This window comes from Geotrypetes seraphini, chromosome 9 (genome assembly GCF_902459505.1).
Source record: "Geotrypetes seraphini chromosome 9, aGeoSer1.1, whole genome shotgun sequence".
Lineage (NCBI taxonomy): Eukaryota > Metazoa > Chordata > Amphibia > Gymnophiona > Dermophiidae > Geotrypetes > Geotrypetes seraphini.
This window is the reverse complement of record NC_047092.1, coordinates 67,886,708-67,901,590: the sequence shown is the minus strand read 5'-3', so window position 1 is coordinate 67,901,590 and position 14,883 is coordinate 67,886,708. Positions and strand designations below refer to the sequence as shown.

At 45.4% G+C, this 14,883-nt stretch overlaps 1 protein-coding gene across 1 annotated transcript in view; it reads left to right on the top strand.

Annotated features, from left to right (window-relative positions):
• Nucleotides 1–14,883, top strand: part of SLC38A1 (solute carrier family 38 member 1) — a 193,130-nt gene that overhangs the window by 29,749 nt on the left and 148,498 nt on the right. The window lies entirely within an intron of this gene.

Sequence of the window (14,883 nt, the reverse complement as noted above, 5' to 3'; positions counted from 1 at the left end):
AGCCACGACCACATTCTTAAGTATGAGTCGTACTTAAGTTGGGCGTCTGTAACTCGTGGACTGCCGGGTCTACCTAATAATTCTGTAAATCTGGAGAAGCTATTAGGGGCATCACTATATAGTGTTTTGAATCCTAGGCTGCAAAATTTGAATTCTGTTTGTTTTTCTAATCGGTAACCAGTGTGGTTTCATGAGATATCTGCTTCATTCTCATGAATGCTATTCAATTTCAGGCTTTTTTATTTTTTTAAAGTAAGAGTGTATTCATGTTTCAGTTTTATTTGTTTTGTGTGTGTTACAGATCTTTGTACCCCTGATGTTTAATATTTATGTTTGAGATTCTTGATATGCCGCTTTTCTGTGGTACAAACAAAGTAGTTTACATAATACATACAGGTACATGCAGGCAATACCTAAAACATGGCCATGTTGGGTCCTTTTGATATTTGATAAATTATACTGTGTTGGACTTCTCTTTGCGTACCAGCTCTTTTCTACTACTATAACAATAATGGCAGCACATTTACAGGGAATTTTGTGGTGGCATTATCCAGATAGTGCCATTGATATTTATGGATTGGGAACTTGTTTGTTTAGCAGCAGCTACTAATTCCATAAATCCTTTTGAACATTGAACTAAACATTTATAAATTAATGCTGGGTTTTACTAAATACAAAATTTTAAGAAAGTTCACTCTGTAAAGTCAAAATGGAATAACCAAAATGTGATTCATATCTACTCCTAATCGAACTCTGCTCAGAGACATGAAGGCAGATACCAGCATTAGTTTTTGACTCGCATTGAACACTGCAATGATTGGGTGGTAAGGCGGTGGTATCTGCCTTCATGTCTCTGAGCAGAGTTCGATTAAGAGTGGATATGAATCACATTTTGGTTATTCCATTTTGACTTTACAGAGTGACTTTTCTTAAAAATTTGCATGATCATTTTGAGTCACTTAACAGCCAAGAATCGTTGAGTCCATTGGTCATAAGAACATAAGAACATAAGCAGTGCCTCCGCCGGGTCAGACCACAGGTCCATCCTGCCCAGCAGTCCGCTCCCGCGGCGGCCCAAACAGGTCAAGACCTGTCTGAATCCCCAGAGGGGGTCCCCTTGCCACCCTGGTTTCCCATTTAAGTCCTAGCTTCCCATAGAAGTCCTAACCCTCCAGTCTTGCACATGCACGACCTGATTGGGTTTCTATACTTATTACCTGGTTAGCTTTCTATACCTGTGATACATCCCAGCACCTCTCTCAGTATCCCACGATCCCTTTATCCCTCAGGAATCCGTCCAATCCCTGTTTGAATCCTTGTATCGTACTCTGCCTGATCACTTCCTCCGGTAGCGCATTCCAAGTGTCCACGACCCTTTGGGTGAAAAAAAACTTCCTTGCATTTGTTTTGAACCTATCTCCCTTCAGTTTCTCCGAATGCCCCCTCGTACCTGTTGTCCTCTTCAGTCTGAAGAATCTGTCCCTATCCACCCTCTCCATGCCCCTCATGATCTTGAAGGTCTCTATCATATCTCCCCTGAGCCTCCTTTTTTCCAGAGAGAAGAGCCCCAGCCTATCCAACCTCTCGGCGTATGGGCAGTGTTCCAGCCCTCTTACCAGTTTGGTTGCTCTCCTTTGGACTCTCTCAAGTACCGCCATGTCCTTCTTGAGGTACGGCGACCAATACTGAACGCAGTATTCCAGATGTGGACGCACCATCGCTCAATACAATGGCATGATGACTTCCCGCGTCCTGGTTGTTATGCCTCTCTTTATGATGCCCAGCATCCTGTTGGCTTTTTTCGAGGCTTTAGTATTTTTTGACTGGGTTTTACTAAATGGCACTAGAGATTTTTAGTGTGAGCCAGTGAGGTAAATGCTCCGATGCTCATAGGAATTCTATGAGCATCAGAGCATTTACCTTGCCAGCCCATTCTAAAAACCTCTAGTGCTGTTTAGTAAAAGGAGCCCTAAAAGAAATCCATACTGCATTGGCTGAAGGTAGTCTCTGAAATGCTTGGCTGGCTGGGTTACACTAGGATATTTGCCCTTCTACTTATTCTGCAAAAAAAATCATCTTTTTTTTAATCTCCTATGTAACAGTGAAACAAATTCCCTCTATTATGAAAAACATTGCGAAGTAACTATAACCTTGCAAATAAGACATTCAAAACCCGTAAAGCAAACCTTCATGCCAAAAAACACTAACTTCTAAGACTCAAACATCAAATAAGCACATATTAGACCAGTCCCTAGAACAGTATTACTATTCTTCCCAGCAGAGAAAAGGAATTATCTAATTTAAAGCAACAGGATAAGCAACAAGAAAGGCAGTATTCAAATCCTACTGACATTCCATGTGACCTTGAACCACAGTGAGAACCATTACCTCCAAATAGAGAAGAGTGGAATAGTAGTGAATCTTCTGGGAGTGGCTGGCCTGCCAATATTACCCAATGAATGCAGCAATAATTCATCTGGGAAGTCATAAAACTCCCCCCCCCCAAAAAAAAAAAAAAATCCAAAGAACTGTAGGCCTCTCTAGCCTCAGCTAAGGTTCATGGCTCCACAATAAGAAAGAGACTGGGCAAAAATGGAATTCATAGGACATGTGATACCTATTCTGCTCATATCACTAGACCTTCCTGCAGCAGTTAACTTGATTGATCATTCTATTCTTCTTGCTTCTGGTACTGTGCAGAATTGGTTCAGATGATACAGTACTTGAACAATCGCAACTACATTGTCAACTTCAATAACTCTCTCTAGCCCATTCAGACCCATTTCAGGTATACCCTAATGATCTATCTTAACCCCTATACTGTTTAATATCTTTCTTGCCCCTTACTAACATTAGCATAGTCTCTATGTTCATTATGCAGATGCTATACAAATATTCCACACTATTGATGTAATAGACAACCATCAAAATTGAAATCATTAACACATATCTGGTTCAGATTACAAATTGGCTCAACAACAATCAACTCATATTGAACCCAGACAACCCTAAAGCTCTACTTTATATGATCAAAAATCCTTGCCTTCACCCATTCTTCTTTGTAACATACCAGTTCCTCAAGTAGACAGTAGACAACACATGAATTCTAGGAGTCATTATTGATGGAGACCTTGGTTTTAAATCTCAGATAGCCCAGGTTATCCAGCATTCCTTTTACAAGCTTCATCTAATCTGTTCCATCTGTTTCCTGTTACATGCCCTGGCACTCAGCTTCTTAATTCACTCCCTTGTAATCAGTCAACTGTACTATTGTAATTCTCTGTATAAGGGGCTTAGGGTGAAAAATCTTTGTCTTTTACAATAGATCCAGAACATTTCCTATAGGTTCATAAATAAGGCTAAGAAATATGTTCGTGTTACTCCCTACTTAAAGAATGTATATTGGCTACTTCCCTCGCACCATATCTCCTATAAAATTCTCCTGTTAGTATTTAAAATTCACACCTCTGGTGGATGGGCATATCTTTCTTGCTATCTTATACTCTACCAGCCATCCAGGTCACTTAGATGGCCAAGCAAAATTGCCTGGTTGTACCAGCTTGTAGAGAGATAGTCCACAAGGCTAATAGATGCTCTACCTTTGCAGTATAAGGCCAAGAATTGTGAAATAAGCTGCCCACATTCTTTGAATGCATTTAAAGCAGGCATTCATATTTTACTGCCTTGGCAGCAAGTCCTAACTGCACAGAGGCATATCTTGTGTAGTCTCCCCTTTTCCCCCACTATCCTATTTACATTTGTAGTTTATCCTCCTACCCAATCTTCAGCTTGTCTTATCGAAAATGGCACTTTCACCACTTCCCCTTTTTAGATTATAAACTGCCCAACAAGTTCATCTAATGGGTGGAATAGAAAGTCTCACATTTGCAGAAAAACATTCCTGGATGATCCACAAGCTGTTTGGGCTAATATTCTATGGACAGATGAGCCAATACTCTTTGGACAACATGGGTCCCATTATGTCCTTCTGTAATGCAAATACAGTATTCCACAGTTTAAAAAAAAAAAAAAATCATCATACCAACAGTCTAAAATTGTGGTGGTAGTATGATTTGCTGCCTCAGGACCTAAAAAGGAACTATTAATTCTTCACTGTACAAAAAATTGTTGAGAATGTCTGGTTATTTGTCTATGAGCTGAAGCTGAAGGCTAATTGGTTTATGCAGTAAGACAGTGATCCAGACTACAAAAGCAAATCTACATCTGAATGGCTAACGAGAAACAAAATTTTTGGATTGGCCTAGTCAGTCTTAACTTGAATCCAATAAAGAGGCTATGGCAGGGCCTCAAATGCACACAAACCTACAAGTCTGAATTAAGGCAGTTCTGCTAAGTGTGGGCTAAGATTCCTTAACAGTGATGTGAAGGACATCTATTAAACTATGGAAGACTTTGGTTGCGATTATTGCTTCTAAAGATGGTGGTGCAACCAGTTATTAAGTTTAGGGGATGGTTATTGTGACCATACCTCTCATAGCGGAAGCCCTGTCTTACTTTATCCCAGGACAAGCAGGCAGCCTATTCTCACATGTTGGTGAAGTCATCCATGGAGCCCAAATGCGGACAGCCTCGCAAGCAGACTTGCTTGAAGAAACTCAGAAGTTTCGAGTCTGCTGCACCACGCATGCGCGACTGTCTTCCCACCCAGCACAGGGTGCATCTCCTCAGTTCTCAGTTTTCCGCAGAGCCGAGAAGTCCATCTTTGATGCACTGCGCTGAGCTTAGTTCGCTTCGTGCCTTCTCTCACCGTGGCTCATATTTTATTTGTTTATTACCATGTCGCTGTGTTTTCTTTCGGTCATTGTTTTAAAAAAAAAAAAAAAGTTTAACTTTTTCGTCAAGTGACGGCGGGGCCTGTTGCGTACCCTCAGCCTGCGGATTTCGACTTTGCAGCGGCTGTTTTTCCTTCTATGTCCCAGCTGATCATGGGTTTTAAGAAATGTAGCCAGTGCCAGTGTGCAATATCCCTCACTGACCCACACCATTGGTGCCTTCAGTGTTTGAGCCCTGACCACTGCCTGGAGTCATGCGTTCGCTGTGCTATCCTTCAACCTCGAGCCCTCAAACGTTGTTGAGTTTAAGTGGACAAGATTTTCAATTTGGAAACCCCTCTCCAGCCTCAACCTCGACCTCTGATTCGGTCAAGCCTGCTACGGGGTGCCCTCCTGCCTCCTCGACCTTGACCTCGACTCTCATCAGACCTTCCTCATTTGGAACGTCCTCGAATAAATCTGCCAAGTTTTCTGAGCTTCCCTCAGGTCAGATACCTCAGCAGACAGTTCCAGCGGTGGTCCTCAAGCTACCTAAGCATCATTCCTCCAAATTGAAGCATTCTTCCTCTTCGTCCTCGAAGTATTTAGCCTCAGCAAGTGGTCCAGTTTCAGACTCGGAGCCACAATTGCATGCTACCATCCAGACCATTTTAGAGCAGGAATTTGTTCAGTTACTGACCAAATATAGTCCTGCCTCGACTCTGCTTCCTGCAGTCCAGCCTGGTCACTCAGCAGTCTCACAAGAGGTCGAGTCCTTGCCTGTGCCTCGAGATGAATCTACACACTCTATGCAAGGAGTCAAGTCTTTGCAAGTGTCTTGTCTGGAATCCTCACACTCCATACAAGGAGCCAAGTCTTTGGGAGTGCTTCGAGATTCCTCAATCCAAACCACTGAGTCTATGGGACTTCGATTTACAGCTTCCAACCCTATATCCTCACATAAGGCACTGCCTGTTTCAAGGCATAGGGCGAAGTCTCCTCAACCTTGCACAAGACCTGCTTCCAGGCAGCACTCTCATCGCCGGTCGAGGCACCCATCAAGGCACAGGTCCTCTTCAAGAGGCATTCCTCGTCCAGGCGTTCCAGCTCTTCAAGACCTCCAACTCCTCGATCCAGGACACCAATAGCAGAACCTGAGGGCTCCGCTTCTTCCAATGCCTCATCCCAGTCTGCTTATTCGCTGGGATATCAATACTCCAGAGAGGCCTCACCTTCGTTTTCCTCTCAAGGCCATCCTCTTGTGGATCAATTGTCCTTTTCCTCCTTCCTCTGTCAAATGGCTGAGGACCTGGATCTTAAATTGGACTCTGGTTCTAAGTACTCTAAGGAGTACTTAGAGGAAATGAGTATGCCTCGGCCTCTTGCGGAGTCTCTCAAACTTCCTCTTAACTGGCTTCTTTCTCAAACTTTCAGACGAAACCTGGAGACTCCTTATGCCATCCCTGCTGTTCCAGGCAAATTGGAATTGAGGTATAGAACTGTACTTTGCAAGGGCTTGGAATACTCTCATCAGTCCCTTCTTGTGGAATCTTCCTTAAACAGGAGTCATCCTTCCAGGGTCTATGTTACCACACCTCCTGGCAGAGAGGGCAGGACCATGGACAAGTTTGGCTGTCGTCATTATCAAAATTCGATGATGGCCTCCATGGTTTTGAATTATAATTTCATCTTTACTACTTATTTTAAGTATTTTATTGATATACTCCCTGGTTTTACTAAAGACCTTGCTCAGCACACACTTTTGGAGTTCCAGCAAGTCATTGCTACCTTAGCACAACTCCAGTTGCACCTTCTTCAGTCATCTTATGATGCCTTTGAACTTTCCTCGAGGGTCACTGCTTTCTCAGTAGCGATGCGCCGCCTTGCCTGGCAACGCACCATTGATATGGATCCCAACATTCAGGATCGTCTGGCCAATATTCCTTGTAATGGCAATGACCTCTTTGATGAATCTATAGAGGCCACCAACAAGAAGTTATCTGAGCATGAGAAATCTTTTGCTTCCATAGTCAGACCAAAGCCTAAGCTAGCTCCTGCCAAACTTTCTCGACCACTTCCATCCTATCAGAGGCATTATCCTCTGAGGGCAGTTCCTTACACTCGAGCACCTCCCAAGAAACTGAAACAACAGCAGAAGCAACAGACACCTCAGCCTTCTGTTGCACCAAAGGCTTCTCAGCCTTTTTGACTGTCTCAAATAGAGCATAACCTCCATCGTTCTGCCTCTGTCCTCTCCTCTTCCCATCAGAGGTCATCTCCATCATTTTTACCATCGATGGGAGACCATTACATTTGACCTCTGGGTGCTGTCAATAATCAGGGAAGGCTACTCTCTTTATTTCATGCAAATTCCACCAGAGCTTATCCCCATTCATCCGGCCTTCCGTCAGTACCTCAGATTTCGGGTGGGAAATCAGAATTTTCAGTACAGAGTGCTACCCTTGGCCTGGCATCATCTCCAAGAGTGTTCACCAAGTGCCTAGTGGTGGTTGCAGCAGCTCTGCGGAGCCATGGTCTTTAGGTGCTCCTCTACCTGGACGACTAGCTCATCAAAGATTCAACATCTCAGGGGTTACTGTAGCGACCCAACGGACTACATGGTTCCTACAAAACTTGGGATTCTAAATCAATTTTCCCAAATCCCACCTTCAGCCCTCTCAAAACCTACAGTTCATCAGAGCTGTTCTGGACGCTGTTCAACTCAGAGCATTCCTTCCTCAGCAGCATCTGGATGCTCTCCTTCAGTTCTGCCACAAAGTGTCTTCCGTTTCTTCACTCTCAGCGAGACACATGATGGTACTACTTGGTCACATGACCTCGACTGTTCACGTGACTCCTTTTGCCAGACTTCACCTCAGAATACCTCAGTGGACACTGGCATCTCAGTGGGCACAGGCTTGCGACCCACTCTCTCAACACATTACAGTCACTCCTTCGTTGATACAGTCTCTCCACTGGTGGATGCTCTCTTCCAATCTCTCCAGAGGTTTACTGTTTCAGACACCCCTCGTCAGAAGGTCCTCATGAAATATTCCTCGACCTACGCTTGGGGGGGGGGGCTCATCTCAATGGTCTCCGTACTCAAGGCCATTGGTCCAGCATGGATTGTCAGTGTCACATCAATCTGTTGGAACTCAGAGTGATCTTCAATGCTCTCAAAGCTTTTCAGCATCTTCTTCAGGACCAGGTAGTCCTTATTCAGAAAGACAATCAAGTCGCCATGTATTACGTCAACAAGCAGGGAGGAACAGGATCTCTCCCTGTTTGTCAAAAAGCTCAAAGGGTGTGAGACTGGGCGATCCATCACAACACCTTCCTGAAAGCAGTCTACATTCAAGGAGAGAAAAACTGCCTGGCGGACAAATTGAGTCATCTTCTGCAACCTCACAAATGGACACTCAATTCCTCGCCTCTTCAGCCGGTGCGGGTGGTTGCAGACACCGGGAAAGCGAGTGGAGAGGAGAGAGGAGCAGCGTGAGAGAAGGCAGGCAAGCTAGAAGGCAGGCGGACAGTGTGGGGTAGCGGCGAGAGGAAGCTCTGCCCACCCCCCAGCGTCACAGCAGCGTCAGCAAGCCCGGACTCCCCCTTAAAAGGGAGGAAATAGCAGAGCCTGGGAAGCTTTTTTTTAGCCGGTGCAGGTGGTTGCAGACACTGGGAAAGCGAGCAGAGAGGAGAGAGGAGCAGTGTGGGAGAAGGCAGGCAAGCTAGAAGGCAGGCGGACAGCGTGGGGTAGCGGTGATTGGAAGCTCCGCCCACCCCACCCCCAGCATCACAGCAGCGTCAACAAGCCCGGACTCCCCCTTAAAAGAGGGGGAGCCAACGGCGCGTTCGGGGCGCGGCGAAGGCGAGCAGCAAAGGCGCTCACCTTAGCGAGAGTGCCTTTGCGAAGGAGCCTTGAGAAGGAGCCAAGAGCCCAGGCTGCCTAGCAGCAAATTCAAACTACTAAAAAAAAAATTTAATTTAATATAATTTTTTAAAAAAAACAGGTACTTTTCTTCACTTCTCATTCTTTTCTTCTCTCTCTACTCTTTCAGCTAGCTACACGCTGGGTACACTCCAACACACCGAGGAACTTTAGGTAAGAGAAAAGATAAATGGAGGCAGCAGAAGCCCAGCGAAGCTTCCCAGTGTACTGCATCAAGTGTCATATGTATGACTACCTCCCCTACGGGAGACAGGCGTACATATGCAGTCAATGTCAGGAACTGGATAGCCAAAGAAGGAGGTCGGGAGACTGCAGGTCAAGGTCCAGGAGCTGGAGGGACTCCGCACCGTAGAGGAACCGTGGGCAACTGAAGCAACTGAGGATACCACCAGAGAGAGCCACATCAATGAGCAGGTTAGAGAGCTTGAGAGATTCATCGAGGCCTGCAAGATGGTAGAGGCACAGGATCACCAGCAATTCAGAAGGGAACCAACAGATGGAGGACAGAACCCACCAGACCCCAGGGGCGAAGGACCATGTGGAGGAACTGAGCAGGCAGAGGAGGCAGAGACCTATCAGAACCAGGAGGATGGATTGGAGGATCGAGTCACTGATACGGACCTGAGACCCAAGAGGAAGCTGAGAAAAGGGAAATCTGCAATCGTGGTGGGAGACTCAATCCTGAGAGAGGTGGACAGTCACATAGCAGGAGGCAGAGAAGACCGACTAGTGACATGTCTCCCATGGGCGAGGACAAAGGACATCTACAACAGAATCGAGAGAATCCTGAAAGGAACTGAGACAGAGGAGACAGCAGTGATAATCCACATTGGAACCAACGATGTCAGCAGAAGGAACTACAACAGGACTACACTGACCAAGCAGTTTAAGATCCTGGGGAGGAGACTGAAGCTAAGGACAAGGAAGATAGCCTTCTCAGAGATCCTGCCAGTACCGAGGACGGATGCAAGGATGCAGACCGAGCTGCAAGCAATAAACGGTTGGCTGAGGAGATGGTGCGATGAGGAGCGTTTCCACTTTGTACGGAACTGGACAACCTTCCTGGGGAAAAACAAGCTTTACAGGAGGGACGGACTGCACCTGAGCGCGGCTGGGACGAGGATGCTGGCACGCAACATCCAGACAGGCATAGACATGGCTTTAAACTGAGAACAAGGGGAAAGCCGACAGTCGATCTGACATCGACACATCGGACTACAGTATCAAACAAGGATACTGAACCGGGAAAAGGCGATAGAGGGCTTGAGACTGAGTGGACATTTAAAAAAAAAAAAAAAAAAACCATAGACGCAATGCAGGGGCCCAAGGAACTAATGAAACTAAAGAGCGGGAAAAGGAGGAAACAGCCGGAGCCAGAGGGACATCCAAAAATAGGGAAGCAGGTAGAGGATGAGATAGGCACACCACAGGAGGGGGATGAGGACGAAACAGACACACCACAGGAGGTGGATGAACGGAATGAGGCCCCAGAACTGGCAGCCCATGAAGGGGTCGGCAGGAGCACCAAACCATGAGGAAAACCAACAGAGAAGGTAAACAGCCGGGACTTAATTTGCCTATACACAAATGCTAGGAGCCTAAGAACCAAAATGGGAGAGCTAGAATTTATAACTAGTAAGGAGGACCTAGATATAATTGGAGTCACAGAAACATGGTGGTCTGAAGACAACAAATGGGATGTGGTCCTACCAGGGTACAAACTCTATAGGAGGGACAGGACACACAAGAAGGGTGGAGGAATAGCGCTATATATAAAGGACTCCATCCCTTCAACCAGGATGGAAACAACAGTAAGGGCGGACGGCTTGGAATCACTATGGGTTAAGCTGACAGGAGGAAATGGAGCAGACGTAAAATTGGGACTGTACTATCGCCCGCCAGGACAACCGGAAGCAAACAACCAGGACCTGGAGGCTGAACTGAGGCAGGTATGCAAAAGCGGAAGTGTGGTAGTAATGGGGGATTTCAACTACCCTGGAATAGACTGGAACATTGGACACTCAAATTGCACGAGAGAAACAAAATTCCTGGAGGCGACTGTTTCATGGAACAGCTGGTCACGGAACCAACACGAGGAGATGCCACTCTTGACCTAACCCTCAACGGGCTAGGGAGACCCGCAAAGGAGGTGGTAGTATTAGTGCCACTAGGAAACAGCGATCACAACATGATCCAGTGCAAGCTAAAAATAGGAACATCAAAGGTGAAAAGAACCACAACGACAGCACTCAATTTCAGAAAAGGAAATTACGAGGCTATGAGGAAAATGGTGGGAAAGAAGCTCAGCAACAGCTCAGGGAAGATGGAGACCGTAAAGGAAGCTTGGGTCCTACTCAAGGGCACGGTGCATGAAAAACAAAACCTGTACGTCCCCAGGTTTAGGAAAGGGTGCAAAAAGAATCGAACAAAATCCCGGCGTTGATAACAAATGCAGTGAAAAAGGCAATAAGGGACAAGAAAACATCTTTCAGAAAATGGAAAAGGACCCAACAAAGGACAACCAGAAGGAGCACAAAAGGTAACAAAAAGACTGTCACCGAGTGGTTAGGAAAGCAAAAAGAGAATATGAGAAGAGACTGGCGGGGGAAGCAAGAAACTTTAAACTATTTTTCAGGTATGTAAAGGGGAAACAACCAGCCAGGGAGGAAGTGGGACCATTGGACGATGGAGACAGGAAGGGAGTGGTAAAGGAGGAAAAGGAGATAGCTGACAGGTTAAACAAGTTCTTCTCGTCAGTCTTCACGAGAGAGGACACATCCAATATCCCAGAATCCGAGGAGATCATAAATGGAGACCATGATGAAAAGCTGGTCCAACTAGAGGTAAGCCGAGAGGATGTCCTCCGACAGGTAGACAGACTGAAGAGCGACAAATCACCTGGTCCAGACGGCATCCACCCAAGGGTACTAAAAGAACTGAAAAACGAAATAGCGGGAACACTTCGCCAAATATGTAACCTATCCTTAAAAACTGGGGAGATCCCAGAGGACTGGAAAATAGCAAACGTCACGCCCATCTTTAAGAAGGGATCAAGGGGTGACCCGGGAAACTACAGGCCGGTGAGCTTTACCTCGGTCCCGGGAAAGATGATGGAAGCACTGGTTAACGACACAATCTGCGAACACATAGAAAACAATGGACAACTGAAGGCGAGCCAGCACAGCTTCTGCAAGGGAAGGTCGTGGCTCACGAACCTACTGTAATAATAATAATAATAATTTATTTCTTATATACCGCTATACCATTTCTTATATACCGCTCGCACTGCAACTGACACCTCCAGGGCTCCCAGGCCACTTCTCTTCCTCCGGGGCTCGGCGTGTGAGCGAGCTCCGCCCCCCAGAAGCAGTCGGGAACCCTCCTGAACTGCGGCAGTTGAGCCGTTCGCCTTCTCCTGCCTTTTCCCTGTTCGCACCGCAACTGACACCTCCAGGGCTCCCAGGCCACCTCTCTTCCTACGGGGCTCGGCATGTGAGCGAGCTTCGCCCCCCAGAAGCAGCCGGGAACCCTCCTGAACTGCGGCAGTTGAGCCATTCACCTGCTCCTGCCTTTTGCCTGCTCCCACCGATACCGGCGAATCGCGCCATAACCGACTCATCCGGTACCAGCAGAGTAACTTTTAACTTTTACAGTTACCGCTCCAGCCGATTCAAGCTGAACAAACCCTTCGGGCAACCTGATTAGTACTCGCATGGTTATTCATTGCATGGTTAATTCATTGCATGGTTACTCTATACATGGTCATTCTATTACCTACTGTACCCAAGTCTAACCTTCCTACTCTCTGGCAATCTCCATCATTGCAGGATGGCTTCCCTTCACAATCACCTAACATAAGAACATAAGAAGTTGCCTCCGCTGAGGCAGACCAGAGGTCCATCTCGCCCAGCGGTCCGCTCCCGCGGCGGCCCATCAGGCCCATTGCCTAAGCAATGGTCCCAGACTATCCCTATAACCTACCGCTACTCTTATCTGTACCCCTCAATTCCTTTATCCTCTAGGAACCTATCCAAACCTTCTTTGAAGCCTTGTAACGTGCTCCGGCCTATCACAGCCTCCGGAAGCGCGTTCCATGTGTCCACCACCCTCTGGGTGAAAAAGAACTTTCTGGCATTTGTTTTAAACCTGTCTCCTTTTACTTTTTCCGAGTGCCCCCTTGTACTTGTGGTTCCCCGTAATCTGAAAAATCTGTCCCTGTCTACTTTTTCTATACCCTTCAGGATCTTGAAGGTTTCTATCATGTCTCCTCTAAGTCTCCGCTTTTCCAGGGAGAACAGCCCCAGCTTTTACAGTCTGTCAGTATATGAGAGGTTTTCCATACCTCTTATCAGTTTAGTTGCTCTTCTCTGGACTCTCTCAAGTACCGCCATGTCCTTTTTGAGGTACGGCGACCAATATTCCTCATGTTCTACTGGACCTATAGCAAATGCTGGTTAACCGAGGCCCTTCACGCCTCCCAGATTTCAATCCTCACAAGACCTCGCATCTTAAATCTAGACCCCTTTAGGCCAACCCAACGATTCTTTCTAAACTGCTCTGATCATGGCCCGTTCCAAATCCCAGTCATCCCCCCCTCAAGCAAAACAAAGAAACCTCGCAGTATAAAACACCGGTTGTTAAATAAAATCTCCCTCCCCTCCCCTATCGACACCCCTCTGCATAAAAAAGTACAAGGTTTCTACTTAAATATCTGATCTATCAGGAACAAAACCTAGCTGGTTAAAGATTGGCTAGAAGAGACTAAACCCGACTTTGTCCTCCTAACTGAAACGTGGTTGACCTCTGACACCGATATCTTAATTCGTGAGTGTCTCCCACCCGGGTTTAAAATCACATCACTACCCAGATCCTGGGGAAGAGGAGGAGGATTAGCCATCATAGTAAGAGATCCTTTCAAGACCACCATCCTAGCCTCGAAAACCTCCTCAGACCTTGAAATTCTCTCTTGCAAACTCCAATCTGATCAACTAGAAGATAGCCTAATTCTCACCCTATTCTACATTCCCCCCAAGAAATGGCCCACTGCTAAAGACAACTTCTCAGAATTCCTCCTCACCAAATCAATTACAGGTCCCTACAATCTTCTGATCGGGGATCTCAACATCCACCTAGATCAGATTGAACAGAATGACACAAAAGACCTACTATCCCTCATCTCCTCTCTAGACTTTTTCACTCCGACTCCGGTAAAAACCCACCACAAAGGTCACCATCTAGATCTAGTAACCTTTTTCTCCAAAGAACAATTTCATCCCAAGATTCTTTGGGAACAAGCTACCTGGACAGATTCACTATGGTCAGACCACAGACTAATAAATAAATTGGAGAAAAATTATATTCATAAATTCACCTAACTTATAATATATCAAAATAAAGTGAATGTAATTATAAATTATTCATCAAAAAATAAAAAATATATATAATAAAATATGTATTAGAGTGCTCAGTGTGAAATCTTATTCAAAACCAACAGGTTTAAGGAATAAAGATGTATTGTAACTACATCATTGCACTCACCTGCCTACCTACCCTTCAATACTGGTTAAATCAAATCTGACTCAAAAGATATCAAGCAGTGTAAAAAGTACTTAGCTGGATCTTGAAGAAGATGAGATCAGATGATAAATACAAAGTCCAATGTTGTTACACTCATCTTCACAAGATGGAAATATAAGTATGTGTACTTGTAGGTTGTTGCAGGTGCTAACAATCATGCAACGAACTAATCCATATTGGTAACGCTGGCTTTGAAAAAAGTATTATAAAAGTGAGTCCCCAAAACAAAAAAGTTGTTTTAACTGCTTCTACAAAAATCACCATGTATCCAAAAACTCCAAAACTCCACTACGTGAAAAGTTGAAATATCCAAAATCTCCTCAACACCGATCGTGTTTCACTATGAATTGCTTCATCAGGAGGAAACAATGTAAACTCCTAATGGAGGAAGCACGTCGCCATTAGGCCATTAGGCGACGTGCTTCCTCCATTAGGAGTTTACATTGTTTCCTCCTGATGAAGCAATTCATAGTGAAACACGATCGGTGTTGAGGAGATTTTGGATATTTCAACTTTTCACGTAGTGGAGTTTTGGAGTTTTTGGATACATGGTGATTTTTGTAGAAGCAGTTAAAACAACTTTTTTGT